Source organism: Chinchilla lanigera, unplaced genomic scaffold (assembly GCF_000276665.1).
Source record: "Chinchilla lanigera isolate Chin_1 unplaced genomic scaffold, ChiLan1.0 scaffold00083, whole genome shotgun sequence".
NCBI lineage: Eukaryota > Metazoa > Chordata > Mammalia > Rodentia > Chinchillidae > Chinchilla > Chinchilla lanigera.
In genome coordinates this window covers 4,111,224-4,137,260 of record NW_004955484.1, presented here as the reverse complement: position 1 = coordinate 4,137,260, position 26,037 = coordinate 4,111,224, and the positions used below count along the sequence as shown (strand labels likewise).

The 26,037-nt window shown below is 45.9% G+C and overlaps 2 long non-coding RNA genes and 1 pseudogene across 7 annotated transcripts; 1 reads left to right on the top strand and 2 right to left on the bottom strand.

Annotated features, from left to right (window-relative positions):
- Window positions 1–862: 862 nt before the first annotated feature.
- Window positions 863–7,637, bottom strand: LOC102008856. Of its 5 annotated transcripts, none has more exons than XR_001231058.1 (5): window positions 7,421–7,545; window positions 5,609–5,777; window positions 3,182–3,475; window positions 2,928–3,064; window positions 863–913 (listed from the first exon to the last, which is right to left on the bottom strand). It is a non-coding gene; the product is annotated as an uncharacterized LOC102008856 (long non-coding RNA). The 5 variants fall into 5 exon arrangements; XR_263884.1 differs by having other exon boundaries at window positions 5,690–5,777; XR_001231060.1 differs by lacking the exons at window positions 5,609–5,777; window positions 7,421–7,545 and adding an exon at window positions 7,598–7,637.
- Window positions 7,638–7,681: 44 nt separating this feature from the next.
- LOC102008318 lies at window positions 7,682–14,988 on the top strand. 2 transcript variants are annotated; one of them, XR_263882.2, is made up of 4 exons: window positions 7,682–7,774; window positions 8,378–8,507; window positions 9,188–9,290; window positions 13,194–14,988. It is a non-coding gene; the product is annotated as an uncharacterized LOC102008318 (long non-coding RNA). The 2 variants fall into 2 exon arrangements; XR_263880.2 differs by lacking the exon at window positions 9,188–9,290.
- Window positions 14,989–18,915: 3,927 nt separating this feature from the next.
- On the bottom strand, window positions 18,916–25,834 carry LOC102030316 (annotated as a pseudogene).
- Between the last annotated feature and the right edge of the window lie 203 nt (window positions 25,835–26,037).

The window sequence follows — 26,037 nt, the reverse complement described above, 5'->3', positions numbered from 1 at the left end:
GCTGCTCCTCCCTTTTGCTCTTGTTGCTTTGCTGTCTTCTGCTGCCATGAACTGTTGCCCTTGGCTATGTGCCACCCCGCCATGGAACCAGCTGAGTATGGACTGAAACTTCCACAACCTGTGAGCTAAATAAACCTGTCCTTCTTTAATTTGGGGCATTGGGTATTTTGTCTCAGCAATAAGAGAAAAGTAACCAAGACAGGTCTCTATGTAGTTCAGGCTGGTCTTCAGGCTGAAGGCCTGAAGTGATCTACTTCAGGCTTCTGAGCGCTGAGATTACAAATGTTGCCACCACACATGGCTGAAAGGATAATTTTCAGTGACAGAGTAAAGGAATTCTAAACTTTTTGTAGAGACAGCAAAAGTCCCAATTAATAGTAGCAGAAGTCTAGAAGCAGCACTGTAGTCTCTGGGTTAATTACTAAAACAATATTAAGCAAGTTTACAGCTTCTAAACCAACAGAGGGAAAGTATGCTATATAGTATTAATAAATCAATACAAAATAAGAGAAGAAAGAAAATCAAAGAACAGGCAGTACAAAAAAGCTTACTAAAAATGTTAGATATAAATTCATATGTCAGTAATTAAATGTAAAAGAATTAAATATTCCTATTAATTTCTACAGATTATATGACTAGATTAAAATCAGCTATATGTGTTTAAAAGAAACATTAAAACATACGGGTATAGAAAGGCTGACAATAAAGCACAGAAAAAGATACTTCATGTCTACAATAAAGCTGATGAAGTATGTATTATATTAGACAGTATATACTATAAAACAATATTTGAGATAAAGGTGAATACTTGATAAATTTAATTCATGCTCAGTTCACCTGGAAGATACAAGAATTCCGGGCTGGGGTGGACCACTCACCTAGCACATCTGAGGTGTGAGTTTGATCCTCAGCACTGAAAAAAAATTGTTTTTAATGCATTTACCAGCGTGGCCTCAAAATACATAAAGAAAAATTAATAAGATGGAAAAATTTACCTCTTACAGTAACCAGTAGATAAAAACATAAGGAATAGTGCTTCAAATAATGGGATTTGAAAACTTGAAACAATGCACGTACGGTAGTCTTTATACTGATGAAAAGAGCTGTTATGAATCCCAAACCTCAGATTGTGATCTGTGTATACCCTCCTGGGTGAATGAAAGTTCTTATTTAGGGAAGCACAGATGGCATTTTCTCAAGAAGGCTTAAGTGGAGTGGCAAGTGGGAGCAAGGGGGGAAAGCATAGGCCATCTTCCTAGTCAGAGTACTGTCTCCCTGATGGGTGTGGTCATCTTGGTCTTGGGGTGATCACAGAAATCAGGGAAATGACAGGTAGCCTATGGCATCCAGCTATTTAGAAGAGAAGGACTTCTTGCGCTGTTGGTGAGCCCATTGCTGTAACACATAGGAGGTGTTGGCTGCCCTGGAGGCCTCACGTGGTGTTGGGTCTGCCAGTCTTGAGGGGGAAGAGGGAGAGGTTGGGTGGTGGTCCTAGGGGAGACGCCCCTGCTCCAGGGCTTGGCTAGAACTCTTGTGGTGGTGGAGGGCATCTTCAAGAAGCCTCTGATGATTCCTGCTGCTCAGAGCTGCTTTGAGGGGCAGCAGTTGTTGAGTTTGTCTCTCTGTCTCTCTCTCTCTTGCTATGTTTGTCTTAAAATGTGCTCTGAGTTAGAAATTCCTGGCTTCTGTGTGGCAAGAACTCTTTTACCCTCCTGTGCCAGGAAGGACAGCTCCTGTGTATTGTTGAGAATGTGACTGTGAATTCTACAAGATCTTTCTTGTTTTTCTAAGTTTTTTGGTTTTTTTTTTTTCCAGGTCTTAGATTTTGATTATTTTCTTTGAGGAGAAGGATTTTGCTACTTTACTTTCTGTTAGTTGTCCTGCCAAATAAACCTGTTTGAGGACACCATGTTTGTTGAACACCCTCATTAAGGCTCTACACTTTTGACGTTGCTGTGGTTTAGATCTAGAATGGCCTCTAAAAGGCTCATGTGTTCAGGGATTGGGCCTTTGAAAGGCGGTTGGGTCAGTTAGGTGCTATAGCATCAGTGGATTAATCCATTGAAGAGTACATAGCTAACTAAATGTACTGTAGGAGGTGGGGTCTGGTGGGAAGAGAGAAGTCACAATGGGACACAGCCTGGAAGGGTGTATTTCCCCCCTTGATTCTCCCTTTTCTCTCTGCTTCCTGGTCACCATGACGTGAGCAGCTTTCCTCCGCCAGACCCTTCCCCTATGCCCTCTGGTCTTCGAGCCAGCCAACTCTGAACTGAATCCTCTAAGAACCAGGAGCCAAAATAAATCTCTCCTCATTTAGGTTGTGAATGTCCCATATTTTGTCTCACCAATGAGAAAGTGACTGAGACAATGGTGGCGAACCTATGGCATTCACGCTGTAGGTGGGCCACCTTTCTGCCTCAGTGTCTCTGCCTTGGAGCCAATCGACCACAGATTAAATGCTCCTAAAACATAAGCCAAAATCAATCTTTTCTCATTGAGTTATGTGCCAGGTATTTTGTCCCAGCAATGGGAATCTGACCAACAGAAGATGTAATTCATCCATTATCATGTACAATTCAGTAGTCTTAGTATATTCACAGTGTAACAAATGTCACTGAGATACAGTGGTGCCTGGCTGTCTCATATTTCCTTGCCAACTAGAGGGGGATGCAGCTTAGCCAGCTGCGTCTGCCCCGCCCCTTGCTCCCTTTCCTCTACCTTACACCCCCATGGACTGAGACAGTTTGCTTCCATGTCTTCCCTGGCTATCAAACCACCATTCTCCACTCCAAACTTAGTAAAGGCTGGCAGTGTGATGCTCCTCCCCCTACTCCCAGCACTTCAGACACTATGGTTGCATTTTTGAGAACAGAGTGGGCACTCTGGAATATTAGGAAGGAAGGAATCTTGGCCCCTTAGTTGCTTACCTAACATTCACAGCAAGCCTTCCAGGAGATTCCCTGTCTTCAGTCCAAACCCTCACTGAAACGGGCTGCAAGCTGCCCTCCTGGCATTGCTGGATGTAGTCTAGGAGGGCTCCTTCCTGTGTTCTGCAGCACAGGCCCTATGAAAACAAAAACATGCTTTGGCATTCTGTAAACTTGCTTTGGCGTTCCTTCAACTTCAACAGTGATGATTTATTTCTTGGGTAGTGTGGGCCCCAAAAGTCCTGTGAACCTACTTAGGATTTTTATCCTGAGCAGAATGGGCAGAATGAATAAGCACTCAGAACTGTTAACATCAAAGAGCTCCAGAGACCAGCAGCCAACGAAGACCAGCGGCAGAGACACAGCACCCAGTACAGCTGACTTATGGTGTCCACCACAAGCTGGTATCAGATGGTGGTGGTCGGCATTGGCAGTGACCAGTAGCTGGCTGTGTCAGCTGATGGCATCCGGGATTATCTGGTGTCATCTGGTGACATCAGGACTGTTAGCAGAGCCGCACTTTGCTGAGTCACCTTTTCTGTTTCCATCTGAATTGAGCAAAAGAACCCAATTGAGCAAAAGGCCAATTAGTAGCATTGCCACAATCAACTTTTAAATACTTTCATCATCCCCAGAAGAAACCCCTCTGCAATGAGCAGTCATTCCTCATTATACTCCCTCTACCCCTTGGCAACCACAAATCCACATCCTGTTGCCACAGGTTTCCCCATTCCAAACACTGGATATAAGTGAAATCATACACTATGCAGTCTTTGTAACTGGCTCCTTTCACTCAGCATGTTGCTTTCAAGATTTATTCCGATGGTGGTGTGTATCAGCACTTCATTATTTTCAGGGACAAATAATACTCTATTGCATTGTTATACTACTGTGAAGCCGTTTAAAAATAATCAGATACTAAGCCAAATTATTAAAACTAAAATAAATAAAACAACAACATAGCAACACACAAGGGATGAGAGAAACTATAAAAAGGTTTGGTAATAGATTGGTAATTGTTGAAGCTAAGTGATGAGTCATAGAGGGTCATTATACTGTTCTTTCTTTGGAATATGTACATTATACTGTTTTTCTTAGGCTTGAAATGTTTTATGATAAAAATTTTTAAACATTATTTAAAAATTAAAGCACCAAGCTTAGACATTTTCTTTTTTTTGTTGTTCTTTTTTTTTTTTTTTTTTTTTTTTTCCGGTACCAGGAATCAAACTCACGACCTTGCACTTGCCAGGCAGGCGCTTTTGCCCCTGAGCTAAATCCCCAGCCCCGACATTTTCTTTTTTATTCTTTGTTGGTTTATTATACTAGTGTGGTTATTACAGAGCATTTGTTGAGGTGAATATAAAAACAAGCCCAATCTATTTTCTTGTACCCTTGAGTCTGTAGATACATGCCATTAAAAGGATTGTCCTTTAATGTCTTGTGTAATTAAAGAAATTAATTTTTATTAGTACCTGTTTACAGTACATAGTGATTGCCTTGACGGTGGGGAATTGAATATGTACATATCACACCTTAGATTTTTTTACTTCCCTTTTTCCTCCTCCCCCTTCCTTCACTCCATTTCTAGATCTCTTTCCCATTTGTAAAAGATTTATTTCCCTGTTTCTTATTACCTATCTTATATTTTCCAACTTTAACCTTCTCATAGGGGATTTCTACCAAACCTTCACAGACCAGATTGCTCCAATGATTTAGATGATTGAAAACAATGAAATGGGGAAAAAAAAAAGAAAATAATAAAGGAAAATTTCCTAACTTTTATGAGTCAAAAATAACTTTGGTACCTAAGCCTGATGATAATAATACAATAGGAAAACTAAAAGTCAGTGTAAATTATGGGTAGCAATGCAAAGTACCAGTAAAATATCAGCAAACAGAATCCAACACCACATGAAGAAAATAATATACATGACTAAGTGGAATATTACAGAGATTTAATTTTGGATCAATATTAGGAAATATTTTAATAATTCCATATTGAAAGATCAAGTTTTTAATTTAATACCTATTCTTGATTTTTAAAAATTAAAGAAAATTAGAACTGAGCAATAATTTCTTTTTTTTGTACTGGGAATTGAACTCAGGACCTTGTGCTTGCCAGGCAGGCGCTTGTGCCACTGAGCTATATCCCCAGCCCTGAGCAATAATTTCTTAATTATTCTTAAATTAATATTCTTAAAATAATTTCAGACTATCTATCTATCTATCTGTCTATGCACCATCTATCTACCTACCTGTCACCTCTTAAAGATCTCTTCCCTTATTTAATAGGAAAACACTGCAGACATAAGACATTTCCAGTAAGATCAGGAATGAGGCAAGCAAGCCCATTAAATCCACTAATATTTTTATTGTACTAGACTTGTTTTTAGCCAGTGTGATTACACTAGAAAAATAAGGATGCTAAGAACTGGTAAACAAGAAGAAAAACTCTTTCCACTGTCAAGTAAATATGGTTGTATAACTAGAACTCTATTCAAATGTATCAGTACCCTGGCAGTGTATAAAATTCACATGCAGAAGCCAATAGCCTTTATATATATAATACTTAAATTAGAGGACATAAAGGGGAAAATCCTATGTACAAAAGCAAAAAAGAATAGATACTTAGGAAAAAACTTAATAAGAGATTATTAAGTGCTGAATGTGATGGTGCATACTTGTAATCCCAGCTGCTGGGGGAGGCTGGACCAGGAACATTGCAAGTTGATACTGCAATATAATGAATGACACCGACCCACCCGCAGTTGCTCCAGGTCTCAGCATGCAGGCCTACTCCGAGGTTGATCACTCACCACGCATAGTTGGAATTTAGTAGCCTTTTGTTGGCTTTAAAATAGATATTTTAGATTATTAATATTACATCAACTGAATCTGAGAATTGAAACTAATTCAAGTAAGTTTGAATATCACAATGTTAGCTTTCTAGTCCCATATAATTTTTACAGTTTGTAAGCTGACACTTCCCCTGGCACCGTGTATGAAGAATGGCTCTCCAGAAGTACATTTGGGGCATATTTTAACAGCATGAAAGTCTACAGATAACGCATATTTAAATGCTGATCATGTTAAGTTTTCTTGTAGTGTTTTGGAACTAGTTTTCGAATTTTAGATTACATGCCCACCTACCTTAAGTGCACAATTAGCAACTAGCTTATCAGTGATTGCATGATGCCTTACAGTTTTCAGTAACAATTTTTCTTATGCAAATATCACATAAAAGAAATTCTAGTATTTGGCCAAAAAAATAAAAAAAGTGCTGAGGATATAGTTCACATTGTTCCTCTGCTCTGCATAGCATTTGTGATTCCTTGGGTTCAATCCTCAGAACTGTTTAAAACAAACAAACAAAAAATCCCAAACAACAGCAAAAACCAAACACAATAGAAATGTGCAAAATTTATAAAAGGAGAGTTTATAATGCTTCTGGGAGACAGAAAATAAGCAAAGAGGGAAAATACTCCCTGTGTGGATATCACAATTTAATACAGAGGGCAATTCTCTCCAAGTTATTTTATAAATATAATACACTATAAAAATACCAACAGCTTTGTTTCATGGAGATGATGAATTGATATGGGTAATAAATATACTGGAATAGCCAAGGAAAAGCTAAAACAAAACGTGGGGGACCCTAACCCTGCCCAAGGTATAAATTTAAACAAGCTATAAATCCAAATGGGACCCTGGCGCGTGAGCAGACATTGATGAGCTACTGGAAAGATGAGAATAAAGTCTGTAAGTCACTGTAAAATTCTGCTTTTGGTCGCTGCAGTATTGATTTTGATCGTGGCGCTGGGGAAGTTGCATGAGGGTATATGGCAACTATTATTTTCACAACTGTTTCATAAATCTGAAAATTACTTTGAAAGGAAAAATAAATGTTAAATAGAAAGGAATAAAAATAGAAGCTTTCTGCCCTTATTCCGGAGATTCGTTTTCAGTAAATCCTGGAAATGGGCTGCAGGACAGTACTTTCCATGAACCTCCTAGATGTTTCTCATATTGGAGTATAAATTTCCCTGGATTAGATGACCTTTAACATTTCTGTCATTCATTCATTCATTCATTCATTCATTCATTCAAGTCAACACATGTCAGTGGACACAGAATTAATAAATAAAAACACGCCATGCGAGGCGGGATGCGAGCTAAGTTGTGGTGTGAACAATTTTATAGTTTCTGCGTCAGGCTGGCTGTGGCGGTGTGCGCCTGTAATTCCGGCACTCCGCAAGGTGGAGACAAGAAGATCACACAAGTTTGAGCCCTGCGTGGGCAACTTAGCAAGTTAATGAGACTTTGTCTCAAAAAAACAAAAAATGAAAAAGCTCAGTGAACAGGCCTTGGGTTCAATCCCTAGTACTGGAAAAAAGTGTTTTTATGTGAGGAAATACATCTATGTCATTAAAGTCTTTTTTAAAAGCAAATGCTCCCTATGAATCAAACAATATTTGACTTAGCTAAATCCTCACATTCATGAAATCAGATCTGGTTTTCTGTGTTAGTTACTGTGCTCAGGGTCGTAGGGATGAAAAATAAGGACACAGTTCCTGCCCCCAAGGGGTTTAGGGTTCACCGGGAAGTATGCACACTGGAAGCTAACCATAGGGAGGGCCTTAGCGCGATTAAAATTCAAAGGGGGGCTTGACCTGAGCTTACTGGTGGAGGGGGTGAGCTGTTGGTCTGTTGGAATGTGGGGGAGTGAACAGTCTAAGCGGCAGTTGGGAGGTGGTTGAGCAGAGGGGACCGTTGGAGGGATGAGGAGACAGTTGGAGAGGGATGGGTCAGGGATGAGGAGCTCGGAGGGGCACTGGCTTCAGAAGGATGTAAGTGCTGTATCTATAGATTTGGGGGCTGGGAGGGGTACTGCGGACGGATCCCTGTTCTCCAGGATCCCACTGCCCATGGTGGGCAAGCAGGAGCACCACTGTGAACTAGGTGTCTGGACATGGTGGACTTCGTCCCCTAATGGACGGAGAAGGGATGAGCTGCCTGATGGTCAGGCTGGACTTAGGGGCCAGAGGTTGGGGCTGGTTAGTTTCAGGGGAAGATAGATATCCATGGGGTGCAGCGCACTGGTGTTTGGAAACATAGGTTTGTTGGTCAAAGGAGAAGACTCAGAACAAAAAAATTGAGATTTGCCCCTAGAACTGTCTGAGGATGACTTCCGAGGTAGGAAGTGTAGCATGAGGGTCACGAAGTAGCCAAAGCAGAGTCCTGGGCAGTCTCACACTGGGGGTTTCAGAAGCAGAGGGGCGCTGGAGCCAGTCACCTGATTCAAATTCCTGGTGTGCTCAAGGGTGAGTTCTAACCTTGTGTTTTCTCCCCCTAAATTGGAGGAGAAATAAAACAAGTGTTGAAGCATTATTACAGGGCTAGGTGGGCTTGTGATATATAGAAAAGTACTCAACAACACTGTTATTAAATAGGATCAGTGTGAGATTAAGGAGCAACTCAAGGGCCTACAGAGAATACCACAGTGATGCAAAGTCACTGAAACCCTGCCAGGCTTTAAAGAGAAGTCGTGACGACCCTGAAGACCAGCTAGATGCCATGTAGGTATGTCACCCGTATCACTGCAGACAATTCTCATTGTAACCTTAGGAGGGAGTTTCTATTATCACCCCACTCTGTCATGTGACAAGATCAAGGTCAAAAAAATGTGACTTGTATTTCCTGTTCTGATCTGGGTGGGTGGGGGATCGTGGGTATAACTGGCCCTTGCTTTAAAAGCTTGTCTCCCTTAGAGATGGTCCTCTGCAGAATGCTTTGCAAGGGCTAAAGCTCTGCCAGTCTGCGCTAAGCTCTGGCGATTTTAGAGTGAACAAGCCTTGAGCCCTACCTTCGGTGAGCTCCCAGAGGGAGGGCTCTCACAGCCTCTTTCTCCATTCTGCCTTTGTAAATGCAGGAGAACCTCTGAACCAGTCTCCGAAGGTCTTTCCAAGGCCCAGGTTCCTCTCTGGTTCAAGCACCTTCTGTGCTTCCTTGGGGCCTCTAGCCCAGGTACAAATCAGCTCCACCTGGATCAAAGTTCTCTGCCTGATTCAGGGGCCTTGTATGTGCTCTGAGCCTCCGTCCATCCCAGCCGTATCTCCCACTGGCGCCCAAACCTTACAGGGTGACTTGGTCGGGCAGATCCCTTTCCAGCTCTACTAAGACGCATCCTGTTCTTTTGGTACAAAATGCGACCTCTAGCCCCACCAGCCAGTGAGCTCTAACCCAGCCTCCTCCTACACTAGCCCTGCCTGCTGGAAGCCTCCCTGGGCCACAAATCCACGCTGATCCTCTTCTTCCTCCTCTCTGCTTTTCAAGATTTAGAGGTGATCTGTAACATGATTCCAGGTGAGAAGCTGTGCTTGCTGGTGCCAGGTGGGCCTGTCCTGAGTTGTGCAGGAATGCAGAAGCTCCCCAAGCCAGCCACAATATCTTTGCCATCCCCGGGAAGTTCCACAACCCTGCTAAGCTCCTGCCACCATTTAACGCCATCCTGTGCCCGGGCCTAGCTCCTGAGTTGAAAGAGAAGTGTGCTAGAGGAAGGAGCACTGGACTGGGAGTCCGCGTCTTGAGGTGTATGCTGTTCTACCTAGTGTGATACATGGGCCAATGACCTCGTGCAGGTGGATTTTTCCCTCTGGGCTTCAATGTGAGTCTATAAACCATAGAAATGGCCTTGGGCCAGACTTCCCCAAGCGCCTTGTTGGTAACTAGGGCCGAAAGATTTTCAAATTTTAATGTGCCCATGAATTTCCTGAGGAATCTGGTAGAATGCGGATTCTGATTTAGGAGGTATGGGGGTTCTGCTCCTGAGAGCGCCCAACTGAGCTTCACACTGCTGCCCCTGGCATAGACTGGCATTGCAAAGGATTGAGCCTGATGTCCCCAGCCCCAGCTAATACTAGAATGGCCTGGGAAGTGCTTCCCCTCTTCCACTTTCTTGCCTATTTTAGATCTTTTTTTTTTTTTTTTTTTTTTGGTACCAGGAATTGGACTCTTGCTAGGAAGGCTACATCACCACTGAGCTACATCCCCAACCCTCTTCTCTATTTTTAAAAATCAGGGGGCTGGAGATGTAGCTCAGCAGCACAGTGCCTGCCTGGAAAGCGCAAGGTCGTGAGTTTGATTTCCGGTACCGGAAAAAAACCAAAAAAAAAAAAAAAAAAAAAATCAAACGTACTCTAGGGAAGGTTCTAAAAAGGCTGCTGTTAGCGATGCAGCTCGGGCCCATTAAATCAGATCCTGTGGGTTGATAATTTAAGACAAATTAGTAGTTTTTAGGTGAGGTGGTTGACTCTACTGCCCTCTTGTGGCCATCTTGTGCACTCCGTGTGGAATTTCAGACTCCCGTTTCCTGCTAGAGACCAAATGATCTAAAGGAAATACTGCTATTGGCCACGGTGCAGAGGGCTTCTCAGTGACCCCAGGACCCACCCTCCAATGAGTCAGCTCCCCTCTCCTGATGTTGGATACAATCCCTTAAACAAGGGTCACAGTTTTAGTGTCTTGAGGGTAGCCTGAATGAGTGGGAAAACTTCAGGTCTGCCAAGTACAGGGACAATCCAGGAAAAAGGACCCCGCAGGAGCGGCTGAGAGAGCCAAGCCTATCCATTGGCCAGAGCTGGACAGGTGCTCAGAGGGGCCATATACAAGGCTGGTCATACTTGTGTTTCAGTTCTGAATGACCCCTCATCAAAGCCACAGGAAAGTGGATGGGTTCATATTAACTGGCTGGGCTGGGGTAGCTATCAGAAGCCTTGTGCACTAGGGCTTTCTCAAAGGCCTCTCTGCAGGTGAGTGGCAGTTCAGGGCGACTCGGCCCCTGAGACCCACCTCATTCCCCTTCCCAGCCCTCTCCCTGAAGCTGAGAGTGAGTTCAGGCTCAGGACCCAGCCCCGGGAAGCTCCCCTGGGCCTGGTGTTAGCTGGGCGCTGCTTGTTCACCCATTCTGGGGAGGAGAACTCAGGAGAGGCAGAGGCCAGACCTGAGGGCTGAGGAGGCCGCACAGAGAAGGGGGGTCCTCAGCTCCCAGCAGCCATGGCGGCAGCGCTTCTCACCCCTGGACTTGGTTGACCGCAGACACTGCCGCAGGACAGAGACAGCTTCTGCCCTGCACGTCTCTACAGACACACTTTGAGCTGTGTCCCTGTCCTGCTCCCGACCTCAGCTTCACCATGGTCAGAACACCCAACCTTCTCGTCCTGATCGTCCCTGCCATGCACGGCTCCACCTACAGCCCTGAGATCTGGCTCCACGCTGTGCTTTCAGCGTTCTTTCCCAACCCACTCGGGCAAATCCACGCCGTTCTCCGCGGGGTTCATCTCCTCACCTCCTCTCACCATAACGGACCAAGGGGACTGGACTTGCTGCTTCCCCTGAACCCCCTGAGAATCTTTGCCAGGCTCGATCCTGTTACCCCTATTCTTTTCCCCTGGGACAATTGCTCTGTCTTAGGGGAAAGGGGTAGTTTAGACTTTGCTGAACCTCCCACAACTCGTTCCTCAGAGGTACTCTTTCATGTGCGGAATCCTCCAGTGTCCCATTGTGGGAAGGTTTGAAGCGAGAAACCAAATGCCCACAGACAGGGTCAAGGTGTGCGTGCTGGGGGCAACGCAGGAATCTCACCCTGGCCAGCAATGGTGGGGGGGGATGGGCAAATCCTTGAGGCGGAGAGGCCCTGGGACTCACGGGGAGTTAGGAGGAAGGAAGAGGAAACAGCTGGGGCGAGGAGAAAAATAAGGCGGCACATGGCTGCCTTCCTTCCTCCCAGAAATGCCTCTCCCCTCTTTTCCATCTGCCTGTCTTCTCTTCAAAGTTTGGCTCAAACCTCACCTCCACTATTAGATTCCCCCATAGATTTCCTTGGCTTTGGTCCTGTTCCCCCAGCCCAGCCCGGGGCACTCATCTTGGTAAAATCTTTGACTGGCCTGTTCTTTGGTCAGCTGCCTCCCCAAGAAACCCAATGGGGGCCTGACGAGTGGTCATTTCTGGTCCCCCAAATCCAGATCTCAGTGGATTTCCTCATCAGTAGGGATCCTGGGCACTCCACGGGGGCGGGAGAAAGTGAAGGAGAAACTGCCAAGGAGGCCGGTACACCTTCAACCCAACCCCAAGCCTGCTTAGAAGCCGACTAAGGTTTGTGTTGCTCAGTGATTGGCCAGCAGGGGGCACCATGCCCCTACCTGGCATTCTTGCATTGGTTTCCAAGTCCTCTCCACCTTGCCCAGAAGCTGCGGGGCCTGGTGGTGGGACGCTCCCGCCCCCTCACTCTTGGGAATTACAGAGGCACGCAGACCCCCAACCCTCAACCCACTCATGGCAGGATGCAGTAAGGAGGTTCTAAAGATGCAAAGTGGCCCGGGCCGTGGGTAAAGGTCTAATTCCTACTTTACTCCCAATCAGCTGAGTGACTTTTTTTTTGTTTTATGTTTCCAGCACTGGGCATTGAACCCAGGGCCTTCACACTCACCTATTTCCCCAGCGCTTTTTACATTTTTTAAAAAATTTTTGAGACAGGGTCTCACTGAGTTGCTAAATTGCCCAGGGTGAGCTCAAACTTCTGATCTTCCTGCCTCAGCCTCCCAGAGCCACCATGCCTGGCCTGACTGTGTGACAGTAGAGCATTTACCTCCGCTCTGGTGCTACTTCTTCCCATGAAGAGATGGGGCTTGTCCCTTCCAGCCTGTTCTAGGATGTAGGAACTCCAATCGTTGTGGGGTTGCTATCCAGACAACGGGCAGCTGGACCCACACTCTAGGAGCTCACATTGCCCTTAGGGCCTGGTCCTGAGCTGGCCAATCCCCATCCCCTTCCCAAAAGCCACTGGTGCACAATGGCAGGGCTGAGGTATTCAATCCAGGACAGGTGCTGGGCCCCCCTAAGCAGCTCCGAGGAGGGCCCAGGCGGGGGCAGATATTGCCTTTCCTGTTAGTGGCCAAAAATGCTCCAGACAGCACGACGTGGTAGTTCTGGTGACACAACTGTCCCCTAACAGTACGAAAGCCCCAGAGAAAGAACGCACATCACACACCAGGATAGGGCTTCTCTGGGGAAGAAGAGGATGAAAGGAATAGCAAGGGTGTGCTGGGGAAAGCTTGGCTTTATAATAATATTTTACTCATTAAAATAATAGGCCTGGCAAATGGGTGACATCTGTTAAATCCCAGTGACTGCTGTGTATTTGCAAACTGTAAGACAAATGCACCTGTGAACACAACAGTTCGGTTGAATGTGGTTTATTGATTGTCACAGGCCTCTGCAGATGTGACGGTGTCATGCCGGGCTGTTTCTAGCAACCAGAGGAGGACCACATGTGGCTTCTGCACGACCAAGAGCCCGCCTGGCCCACGAGCGGTCACTTGTCCCAAAACGAAGGCACAGAGACCGAGGGGACCAAGAAGAGGTTTGAAGCAGGGACACTGCAGAAAGCTCAGGGACTCGCTGTTACTCTTACTTCATTGATTTCCAGATGGTGGCAGACAGCTGGCCTCTCCGGGGCCCAGAGCGGAGCCCGGCAGGCCCTGAATGGGCAGGCTGGCGTGTGATGGTAAACACACAGGGAAGGGTCTTGGAGCAGATTTGCTGGCGCCAGGAATCAGCCTCCTGTGTGCTGCTTCTGCTCCCCGCTGAGCATGGCTGGAGAAGAGAAGGATGCGATAGAGCTGTGAACCCCCACAGCCGCACCTGGGGACACCTGCGCCTGAGAGAGCTTCGGGGCTGTGATGGGCTTCTGGGAAACACCTGGGGTTTGTGGGAGCGCCGTCTCTGCTCTGGCCTGGAGTCGTCCACACCCAAATGCATGTCCGTGTCTGGGTCTGCCTCCAGGGGCTGCTGCCGTGGAAGCAGCTGTGGGCAGCGCTGGCCAGGGGCCTTCAGTGACTTCTCTTAGCTTGGCTTTCCAGCTTCCTCTGTGGAAGCCACGTGGAAAGCCACTGGGTCAGAGTGTTCCTGGGGTGGCTGGCGGCCCACTGCAGGTTCATTGAATGACCTCTGAACCCCGAGAACCAGGCCTGTGCCTGTGGCCTTGCCACTTTGCCCTCTGTGTCACATAGGAAAAGTTGTCTGATCCTGCCTGTGGCCCAGTCTTAGATGACAGGAGTCCCAATGCGCCTGGACGGCCGCAAGATTTAAATAAGGTAATATGTGTCAACAGTCCTTTTGAACGGGGTTCCTTTCTTTCTTTATAAAGATAGAAAAACACAGCTGGAATACTCCCTAAACAGGACCTGACCTCAATCTCTCTGAGTGTCTGAGATTGGGAGGTGTTGATGAATGGGCATGAGGGTTTGATGAGCTCCTCCAAACCTGAAGTCTCCATGTATACAACTGTAGTATACATCGTTCCCCCACCTCCAGGACAGGACCCGTTTCTTAAGTGCGATGCTAAGGGCGGTTTTAACTCAAGTGGATACCCAGGGGGTCTCAAGTGCTTGTGTTCTAGACCAGGGCTGCTTAGTAATTTGGAACCAAATAATATTATGTCAGTGGGGGTGGGGGTTGTCCTGTGGGTTGTGGGGTGATTGGCAGGATCCCTGGCGCTAACCCCTAGGAACGTTCTCCCGCGCTACCCCTGCCCTGTTTTTAGCAATGCGAAGTGTCTCCAGACCTCACTAAATGTGCCGGGGAGTGCAGAGGGGGACAAAAATCAGCTCACATGAGGAACGCCTGGCTTGCCATGTTCCATGTGGGGTGAGCCCTCTGGAAATGGCTGCAGTCTGCTGCCCTGAAATTTACCACGTTTCTTTTTGGAGCTTTGCTAATCTCTGCCTACTTGTGTGCGCTGATCAGAGCCATCCCGGAAAAGGGTTTTATCAAAGCTGAAGGACTACAGACTTGCCAAACTCCAGCCCTGCTTGAAATAAAGTGCTGGTCTGCACCCGGTTGGGTAGCCACGTCCCACAGAACTCAGTGCTTGTGTGTCTTGTTAGTCAAACTCGAAGTTTCCCCCCGGTCCCACAGCATTAAATGCAACTCAAATTTTGTAGACTTTTAGCTGTTAAACAAAATAGGAGTTGAGATTAAAACACAACAGCGAGTTCAACTGAAACAAGAGCTTGAGGCAATTGTCTCTCATAGGGGATACATTTTTTGTTTTGCAATAGGCCCGTAGTGGATCATGTTTCAGGTAGACACCAGGGAAGAATCCTAAGGACAGATTTGGGCAGGAAACAAAGGTGGAAGAAGAGGCGGAAGCATTTGTGGTCCCCGTTCTTTAGGTGGTGGTTTAAATGCACTGGAGGGGAAGGGCTGGGCAAAGTCCTTTGTGGGCCCTCGTACTGGTTTTTTGATGCTTCATGCTTCGTTTACATGTCCTCCTTAGACAAGCCAGGTTTCTTATGACTTCTTACAGCTGGCTCTAACATCTCCCCACTAATTCCATCTCAGGAACATCTGGCTATCCAGGATCAAAGGCTGCTCCTCCATTCCTGGAAGCTTTTTTCCTGATTTTCTCATGGAGCTTGCTGTAGCGCGGTCCTGCAGTTGTGGGTTGATAGCACAGAGGTTCCTCATTGCCTCTGATACATGAGACAGAGCCATGGAATAAAGCTTTGGAAAAGCTGATGGTGCAACAAAAGCTCCTCCAGGCCTTAGCACAAAGGAACTGGATAGGAGTTTTTGCCTTGAGTTGGTCAATGAGCACAGGAACAAATCTCAGCAGCGTACATCACTACTGGGTATGGTCTTTGGGGTTTCCTTTTGTTTTTGTGTGTGTGGACCTGGGCCATCATTTACACAACTGATCCTGTGAACTTGATGCTGAGGATTCCAGCTAGTATCTTGCAATATGGTGACTGTGTCACAACAAATGCGGCGCACACAGATGGGCTGGGTTGGATAAGGCGCTGCACTGCAGCAACGCTGCTGTTTCCTCTCTATATGTTCAAGAGGCTGTCTGCCGAGCAACGGTGGCTGTTACCATGGAACTCTTTGTCCAATGACCAAATGGATGCTGCGGGTCCTCACTGATGCGTGGTATCGGAGATTCTGGTTTTCCATTTGAACATGCTGATCTGGAGAGTTGGGTATCAGGTTTGGAATTCATTGTAAATGGCTCAAAACTGGGCACTCTGCACACAACATGGTGGTGGTACAAACCCTCAGTAAGAGCGTGCAGCCCTCTCATGCTGTGCTGGCTGTGTTTGGAGGCAGCATGTAGGAGAACATCTTTCTCTCTTCCAGTGCAGCGCCAGACCATGATTCTTTCTTAGAAAAGCCAGGGACAGACACGGAGGATCAGAAAGTAGGAAGCTGATGTTAGGACTGACCTGAGATTTTGCTCTCTTCACGAGCCACACTGCTTTCTCTTGGTCACTCTGGCATGGTGGTTTTTATGAACTTTACCTGCAGGAGCAAAAGGCTTCAGCAAAACACAGGGAAGAGGTCATGAGAGGCTTCCGGTGAGCCCCAGACAAGGTGCCAGACTTCCTAAGCAGGCGCTGTCCTCTGTCTATGCGGAGCACCCCGGGGAGGGGAACTCATTGCTGGTGGCTGGAAGAAAGTTTGGTGGAGGGGTGATCTGTATGCTGGTCAAAGTTTGCTTTTTTAAACAACAAACCTCAGGCTGTGGTCTGCATATACTGTCTTAGGCAAAGACACATTCTTCTTTGGGAAAGCACAGATTGTGTTTTCTCAAGATGGCTTGAGGGGAGCAGCAGGTGGAAGAAAGGGGCACACAGGAACTCCTCCTGGCCGGTGTGATGGTCTTTCTGGTGAGGGTGGCCATATGGGCCTTGGGATGACCAGCATGGAAATGATGGGCGGCCTGTGGCACATAGCTCTTTAGAGGAGATGGCTCTTCTGTACCTGTTGGTAGACCTTTCTGCAGCAGATAGGAGGTGTGAGTGGCTTCCAGTCTCAGAAGTTCTCCTCCACCAGGAAGAGGGAGACCTCGAAAATTGGCCGGGTGGTGATCTTGGAGGATAGGCAGAGAACTCTGTGGTGGTGGAGAGCGTCATCAGGAAGTCTATAATGACTGCTGCAGCTTTGCGGGGTGTGGTTGTTGAAGAGTCTCTCTTGGTGCTTCGAGTTGGAAGTTCCCAGCTTCTGTGCAGCAAGGCTTCTTCAACCCTCTCGTGCAGGAAGCAGAGTTCTTGGGTTCTCCTGTTGAGACTGGAATTGTGACTTCTATGAGACATTTCTTGTCTTCCTCACTTATTCTCCAGGTCTTGGGTTTGATAATTTTCTTCCTCAACACATTCTTCTCTTTCTCCTTCCTGGCCAGCTGTCTGTCTATCAGCATGACTTGCTGCCAGTGGCCTCCAGTGAGGTCTGCACGGTTTTGCCTCCACTTTCCAAAGGAAAATCACCACTGCACACACACCAGGTCTCCTTCCTTGCTTTGCTCGATGCTCCAGCTCTTGCTGAGTTGATTGAGCTTCTCATTCTGTGCAGGGAAGCTGAATCTTTACTGACTCTTCCTGGTCTTGTTTGTGCTGCAAACCCTGACTTGCTGCTCATTCCCTTCCACGGGATTTTATTTAACAGAGCAAGGACCTCATGCATGTCCATTATCGGTGCCTTAGAAACGGAACAACTTTAAAAGTTAGGAGCAGTTTCTGCAAAGACAAAAATACACGTTTATTACATAGCATGTGGTAATAAAATTTATCCAGATGTATTATATAAACTCACAGCATTTTAGATACAGCGCTGGTCTAACATATTATAGCTTGATGGAGTACAGTAAAATGACATGTAGTCTGTCTTTGGCTAGTACAGTATAATACTGTAGAGCAATATTAACAAACTATTTATGTCAAGTATTACAGGAACTTCTAAGGGAACAGAAGGAGTGGCAATGGTTATCGAAGAACCTAGGCAGCTATTTTCTTCTGTGCTTCAAATTAGATGGGTGATTTTTCTACTGGCTCATAGGAAAGGAATAAAGGCTAAACTATTATTTTTGGAAGTAGAAAGTCATTCCTCCCAGAATTCCACCTCAAATCAAAAGAGATTCTTTCAGATCCTTCAGTTCCAGTGGGAGTACGGCCTCAGGGTCAGGGGAGTCCCTGCTGACTTCATATACTATACCACAAAAGATGCATATGGACACTGAGAAGTCTTAATATTGCAGTAGTTAAGAACTTTAATCTATTTCACATGTGTGGCTGAGCTGGCCAGTGTCCTGAAGGAGTTCTTTGGACAAAGAATTCTAAAAGTTAATTGTAATGATTAGGGCAGACAGGGTCATGTCCTCATGGGTAGCACCTATAGCTAATACTGAAATAGCTCTTCAGAGAAAACAATAATTTTTAAATCCTAGAACCAAAAAACATAACCTTTAGAAGAAGAGAAGAGCACCTGCTATGAGTTTCCTGCCAGAGACCAGCCTCACAGCTAATGTTCTGTTGTTTCTTTGAATAAATCGCCCAAGATAGGTCAGTTTGTGGTTCTGGTCATCTGAGTTGAGCTCTGAGCAGTGCCGCTGTGTCCTTGAACTCTTGAGTGGGTCTGCTGTGTGGTGAGGGGAGGAGCCTCCAGATGTGTCTGCATCAAGGTGTTGGCTCCTGGAATGATCCTTGGAGGGTGTATGACTATAACATGCCATAAGAAGTGGTCACTGGCTTGGGCTTAGTGAAAAGTTTCAGATGATTTCCTTTTTTACTGGACAGACTTTTCTTCATGTTTAGTGGCAGTTTTCTTGGTGATATCAGTGCCTGTGACTATACTTTTCTTGGAGGGGATTATAGTCAGGGTTTTGCAAGAGGAACAATTTCATATAGGACATATAAAATATAAAGAATTCAGGAAACCTGTTCACACACTAAAGACCCAAAGAATCCAGCTGAGGGCCTGGATCCCATGGCAGTGTCCTGCATGAGTCCAGCTGAAGACCTAGAGCCCATGACAAAGTCTCATGCAAGTCTTTCACAGATCTGCACTGGGAAGGCCCAAAAATCAGTGGTGGAAGCTAGAAAATCTGCACCGTGGGAATGAAGGATCTGTGCCAGCAGGCTGAAGGATCTGCACCGGAGCCAGGGAGTGACACTGGAAGTAAGAGCCAGAGCTCCCCTGAAGAGAACCACAGCCAACCTCAACTACAATGAGGAAAGCTCTGCTGACGATGAGAACAGCCGAGTTCATACCAGGAAAGCCAGATGACAAGCTCCTTCAGGAGAACCAACAGCACCCCACTTCCTCTTTAGTTCTCCTCTTCATGTTGCTGGCAACGATCCTCAGGTGGGCCTTCTACACCCAGCACCACGCTGACTCAGTGCAGCTGGGTGTTACAAGGTGTCCACCAGCTGTGAATCCATCACAGAGGCATTACTGTTGTTTCTGATTGTCTTCATCATATCCAGAGAGGATCACGTCACTGCTGGACTTGCAGAGCTCTTTCTGGTGAACTCCCTGACATAGAAAACCCCTTGGATGCTGGGCTCTAAGCAGCACCTCCATCACCTTTTTTGGGACACCTGCTGCAGTTGTGGAGAGGTAGCTGGGTGAGTATATGCTGGATGAGGCTCTAGGGTGCTCCTCCAGCAAGGCTTTTCTCCTCATTACTAAACACCCCCAGGCTTGGACTCAGCTGCCATTTCATTGGAATGTTTTGACCTTTAGAATGCTTTTGGTTAAAATCACTTAAGATGAAGGTGCTTCCGCTTCATGCTGGCCAACCACATGGTCCCTGACAGAGTCCACACTTCCGCTACCCTGGCCTGGTTTCTTTACCAAGTCACTACCCAAGGCATCAACATCTTCATTTGGCTCATTTTCCCAGACGTCACTGAAACCTCTCCAAAGAGGGAAGTGATTTTATGTCCAAATATCCTACAGCAGTTTTCAATTGTATAAGCAGGAAATTCTTTGTAAATTCATGTTCTAGATCCAGGAGGAAGTTGGAGGCAATGAGGCTGGGAATGATGCATACTGCAAAATTAAATGCATTCGTTTGATTGGCCAAGGAATTTTTCTCAGTGCTATATAATATCCCAAACAGATATCTTAGAGGAGATAATGATGTTGACTCTTGGAAGCTGGCCTTTCAGTTGTATTTATTTTTCTCTTCATCATTTCCTTGATCCATTGCACAGACCCAGCGATCATAGGTATCTTATAAAAAGATACTTCCTGGAATCTTTTGTAAAAAATCCTTTAAGATGTTTGCCCTCATGAAAATAGATTCACAATCCAAGTGTACTGCAACTCCAGAATTGTGTTTCTCTTTTAGCTTTCTGTGGAATTTCACATTGGCCTGACCTCCTGAAGTTGTCCCTCATAAAGGGGGCCTTTTTGATTAGGAAAGGGCATATCTGAGACAGATTTAGGCAAGTGGTCATCTTCACAAATAGCTGGCAGAGAAGCTCCAAAGGACTTTCCTGCTGGAGGAGATGCTGGCTGCATGGGCCAGTTGTCCAAAGTGAGTGCTGGAACCCCGCCCAAAGGCCCAGTTTAGGGTAGATCTTCTCTTTTTAGCAGTCTTCTGACCTGAATCATTTAATTGCTGGCTTGCAGCGAGGTGGCTGGGCCTCACGATGAACTGGCACTGTATCTCCCAGGGCAGCTGTTTTATGAGGAAGGGCTTTTGAAGGCGAGGAAGGGCTTTTGAAGGCAAGAAAGGGTGGCAGAGCCTTGGATCCTTGTGTTGGAAGTGTGGCGTCTTAATTCCATAGGGATATTCATGCCCAGTGAATGGTTCTGCTTTTCCAGCATTGAGCCGTAGCTGGCAATCTCTCTCAGGGCCAGTTATCCCTAGCACTGGTAATGACATGTTGACAATTTCACTTGCTGTATCTGAGTTCATTACTGTGATGCTGAAGTCATGACTGTTATAGTTAATCTCTGAAGGACAGAGAGCTACTGTCCTGTGCTGAGAACTGCATGTGGCCACACAGTTCACTATAGGCTAGCCCATGACGAGGGATTTCATGGCATGGGTGTCGCCTTCTCCCACTCCATGTACACAGCTTGCTGCCTACATCTTAAAATTATTGTTAATTTGATTTTGACAACAACAAGCAGGTCACTGAATAGGAAAAGATGCTGCTTCTGCCTCCGCAGGCCTCTTTTGACTTCTGCCTGGCTACCAGTCAGCGGAGTCTCTGTGTGGTCCACCAGTGATGACAGAAATGTACAGTGTCACCGCTAGCAGAAGGACTTCCTCTGGTGCGAGGCTGTTTTTGGAGGGCTTTATCCAGGATAAGAGGTGGAACACTCCTCCTCCTTTCTGCCAGTGTTTGCATTTTCTCCTTGGTGAGCCCTGTCAGGGAAGAGGAGTGGGGTGCTGTGCCCTTAGAATCTCCTGCCGAGGGGACATCACTTCCATGAAGAAAATCTTCAAGTAAGTCCAAGCTCAGGAAGAGGCTCCTTGGTCATGTCCACCAGAGGGATGAGGACGAGCTAGTTGGAACGAGACGGCCATATCAGCAGGGTGATGCGCCTCCCGTCAGGCCATGTGCTGGGCTAGGGGTGATGCAGCATGACCACCAGTCCCTGACGGACTTCTAACGGCTCGTGTGAGGTTTCTCTTGGCTATGCCCCTGTCCTGTTGTCCCTGCGATGGCACAGTGATACCTCACCTCGCCATTGGGAAGGGAAGAGGGTGCCTGTTTGGAAAGGCAGAGAGCAATGTTTGTCTTGGGACCGTGATCTGACTTGTCAGGTTTCGTATTTTGTCACCCTAAAATTCAACTGTTTTCTGACCATGTTGAATGCCAAGGTAATGTGCATGTGTGTGGTGGTGTGAGCAACGGTGGGCGGGACTGGGAGGCTGAGGTGTTTACCGACTCCAGTCTCCTGTGGGTTGAGAGATGCCCTGGCTGTGTGTGTGTCGTGGGGGGAGTAGTGCTCCAGAACTCTGGCCTCTGGGCTGTTGGACCATCTCTTTCCCCCTCTTCATTCTTGCCTATTGCTCTTTAGCTCCTTCACAACAAACCAGGCTGTGGTTCTCACTGCTCTGTCTTTGATGAAACCTCCCATCTTCTTAAGAATGCTGACTTCAGTGATGTTTGTGGAACCAAGTACTGAGAAAAGTCACACCGGAAAGCGAATCTACAGGGGCCCCTTCCTCAGGACCTCCAGGGGATCACAGGGTGAGATGGGAAGTCCCTCCCCTAGGCTGCTTCTCTGGGGACAGCCTGCACCCCCTCGGCTGTTCTTTTCTGCCTGTAGCAGGAACCCCACGTGATACCCACCATGCCCCACAGCCACGAGTCAAGAGGAAGGTGAGGCTCGCAAGCCTCCCCAGCTGCAGTGAACCCTAGGGGCTTTTGTGATTTAGAACATGGCTTGGTGGCCAGGAAGGACTCCTCACAACTTTACTTTGGTTTTTAAAACGAGTATTCGGAAAATTTGATTGTACTTTTTGCTCTGACAAATCATAGCATTTGCCTCTGAGGGGAGCGGATGAGAATCCTGGATGGTTGTTGTCGTATGAGCAAATATGGGTCAGTCCCCTGTTCATCTCAGAGGCGTTGGGCCTGCTGGGCCTTGGGCTGGCTACCAAGGGGCTCATTTCTCTGTCTACATTCATGAGGGGCAGGGCTGGCTTCAGGAATCTGCAACCTTCGTTGGTGCAGTCACACATGACTTGATTTAATGCTCTGCTGTTCCTAACTTGAGATCCTTAATAATTTTTGGAAAGGGGTCTCATGTCTTCCCTTAGCACGGGGCCCTGGTCCTGAAGGGGCTGGCTCAGAGCAGAAGTGTGCCCATACTGGATTCCTGAAGGCAGTGTGAGGAGGGCAGCCCTCAAAAATGGCAGGAGAAAGTGTTGTCAGGCTGTGATTAAGGACAGAGAGGAAGTAGAGGGACAGCAAGACTAAGGGGCTGTCTAGATAGGATGAGCAGGACGAGACACTGGGTATTTCATATGGGATTTGAGAAGGGAAAGATGTTGGTGTTAGGGCAGGTAGGGCTTTGTGGGGTGGGATCACTCTGACCCTCAGGGTGTATGAGCTTAATGTATAGCCAGTAGCAATGCACAGCCAGAAGCAATGCTCAAAAAAAAAAGTTGTCGGCAAACAGCTTCACATCTGAGGTGAATGACGGTGGAATGTGTTCCTCTGACAAGCGGCACTCGTGCTTGTGAGGGCATTTGTGAAGCAGATGGGGACACCGGGAGCAGACCATTTCCATCTACTGCCGATTTAAAGTGACAGACACAAGCCCTTCAGTACGTATCAGTGGGATTTGACCTAGTAGCTTTGGCCTTGTGGATGACTCAGTCTTTGTTTTTTTGGTTTGTTTTTTAGAAAGGGTCTTACCGTGTAGTCCAGGCTGGCCTCAAACTCACTATGTAGCCCAGGTTAGCCTTGAACTTGAGGCGATCCTGTCTCAGCCTCCCAAGCCCTGGGATTACAGGCGTGCGCCACTACACCCAACCTTGACTCAGTCTTTGCAGGCACTTTCTTCTCTTGGCTTCTGCTTCACCTCTGCACTCCCTGGGTCACTGACAAGTCCCATTTTCCCCCGATCCTCCTCACCTTAGGTTTTGTGGGTTTCTCGCTCACAGGCTTTAAAGATGTCCACTGAACAGCATGACTTGTGTGGGTCCTGCTGACCACTTCTGTCACTTCTGGCCTATTTCTGCGTTATTTGTGATCCTTCCCACCTAGCCAGTGCTTCCACTCTATCCTGCAATGGAACAAATCCCTTTGTCAGAGTAGCTGGTGTCTAAATAACTCATACACTTGCATCACCACTGCCACCAAGATATCCCATCCAGCCCCATCTGGCTCCTCTGTCCTGGGTATTGCTCCCTAGAGCCAATTCTTTGGGTTCTTGCTTTGTGTGGGTTTGCTGGCAAAGAAAACAGAACAGAACAGAACAGAACAAAACAAAACCAAAGACCAGGATGAGGCCTCTGCAGGAAGGCAATATGTTGGAAGCCCAGGAGAGGGGCTCTATACAGTGTCGGCAACAACTTTGTCCTGGACAGTTGGGGCCAGTGGAGCCAGCAGGGTCAGGAAGCCAATGGGATTCTTCTTAGGGAGAAAACATGGAACTCCACCGTGGAGGGTTGAATGAATCACACAGTTCCAGGCAGTTCTTAATCAATGGTCTATTTCTCACTCCTGCATCTTTTGCCCATCCCTGTAAGAAACAGTTCTGTCCTCTCACAGGGTCCATCTCTTTACTGCTGCAGCAAAGAGTACCCTTTGTATGTGGGCATGTTTAATTCACAGGGATGGCACTGTTCTACATTTCTTAATTCTCTTTCCTTTCTCACTTGGCTATGTTTTAAGATACGCCCTTTTCCCCTCTACAGGCTTCAAACTTACTGAAATTACCCAAACAGCTTTTGTTTATGTGGGCTATGCTTATTGATATTTGCTTCATTAGAAATTAAAAGGGAGACACCTCAAATATTTCTTTGCTAAATCCATTTGAAAGTAGTGCTGATGAAAGACATTGCTTGTTAACATAAATAACATGCAATGTTTGAGCCATATTATAAAAATAGTCTTGCCCTTGCAGAACCCCTGTTCTAATTTTCAATTTGTTTCACAATATAAAAGCACCCTGAAGAACAGAACCTATGAAGTAAATTTCATTTGTGTTACTTTATAATACTTATGTCAAAAACTGAAATGTATTCCATTTTAGTGATCTCAACTTTATGGGCTTGCCCTGTGAGCTACTGATTGATACCATTGCCTATAATATGAAAGATTGTCTGGATAGCAGAGATTTTGTGTCTTACCAGAATATTTTTTAGGGTTTTATGTTGAGCTTGTCATGTCCTAAAATAGATTATTTTAAAACACAAAGGACAAAAATTTGTCATGTATGAGCAAGCTTATGTATAGTTCTGTTTATTTCACTTATTTTGCAATCCATGCTTGCATACGCTGTTATTATTTGCCCTTTTGGAAGAGTGCAGGTCCATTGTTTTCAGTATATTGTTGAGCTATACAAACATTATCACTCTCTGATGCTAACTGTAATATATTTTCCAAAATGAAATTTCATACTCTCTTCCTACCTCCAGCCCATGGCAACCCCAATCTATTTTCTGTCTCTATGGATTTGCCTAGTCTGGACATTTTATACAAATGGGATTATATAATGAAAGGATTTTTATATCTGGTTCCTCTTAATTGGTATAATGTTATTGTTATATGACATTACTTGCCCTTGTGGAATCCTTGTCCTAATTTTACTTTGTTTCATTGATGGCCAAGTAATATTTCACTGTATGGACATACCACAGTATATTTCTCCATCACTGGAAGGGCACTGGATTTTTTTGGCCATTATGAATAATGCTAACAATGTTTCTGTGCAGGTTTTTGTATGGACATGTGTTTTTGATACTCCTAAGTATGTTTATTTTGAAATGTTTCCTTATTAATTAAATGGGTAGCCAATGCTTGTGTCTCAGACACCCATGACCATGTGTTAACCTGGTGTCCAATTCTCCTGACAACTCTTCAGGTCTTGCCTTTCCAAGTGAGATAGGAAGAAATGAAGGCACTTGCAGGACACTCTCACACTTGTAACGTTCTTTGAGATTTTCCCAGCCGAACTCTGGGAAATCACAAAAATTTGTTCTTTCACCCAATAAAAAGTGATATTAGAAGTAATTGTTTGATGTGCCCATATTATATGATCTGCACCAGAAGAGTTGTCAGATCAGAACAGGTGCTCAGCCTTACCCAGGTCAAACTTATATAGGCAAAATGGTATTAATAAAAGATTAAATATTTTAGAAATTGTACGTTGTATGTATGGGAAGCTCCTGGTAATTTGTCAAGTTCCTCACTGCTTGTGGTTTTACTCTCAGGGGACATATAGATAATGAAATTTATTCTGCTATCATTGGTCATAGTAATAAATTAACCATAGCCACAAAGTCTCTTTTTAGGTAGTGTTTTGATTGCTTTCATGTTTACCTGAAGGCTCTGTTCTGAGCCATAGGCTGCGGCTGTGTCTTCAGTGAAACAGGACATGAAGCCTCATGTTAAATGACTCTGTCAGAAATTGTCCCCATGTTAAAGAACAGACTCACGTGTATCGGCTTCGGAGCTGACATCACTGATGCAACTCTGAGGCTATCCCCGTGGACTCAGTCAGGATTTCCAAGACATTTTCTAATCCAGAGGAGACAACTTCCTGACAGCAGACTGCTCATCCAGGATCCAGGGCAACTAGA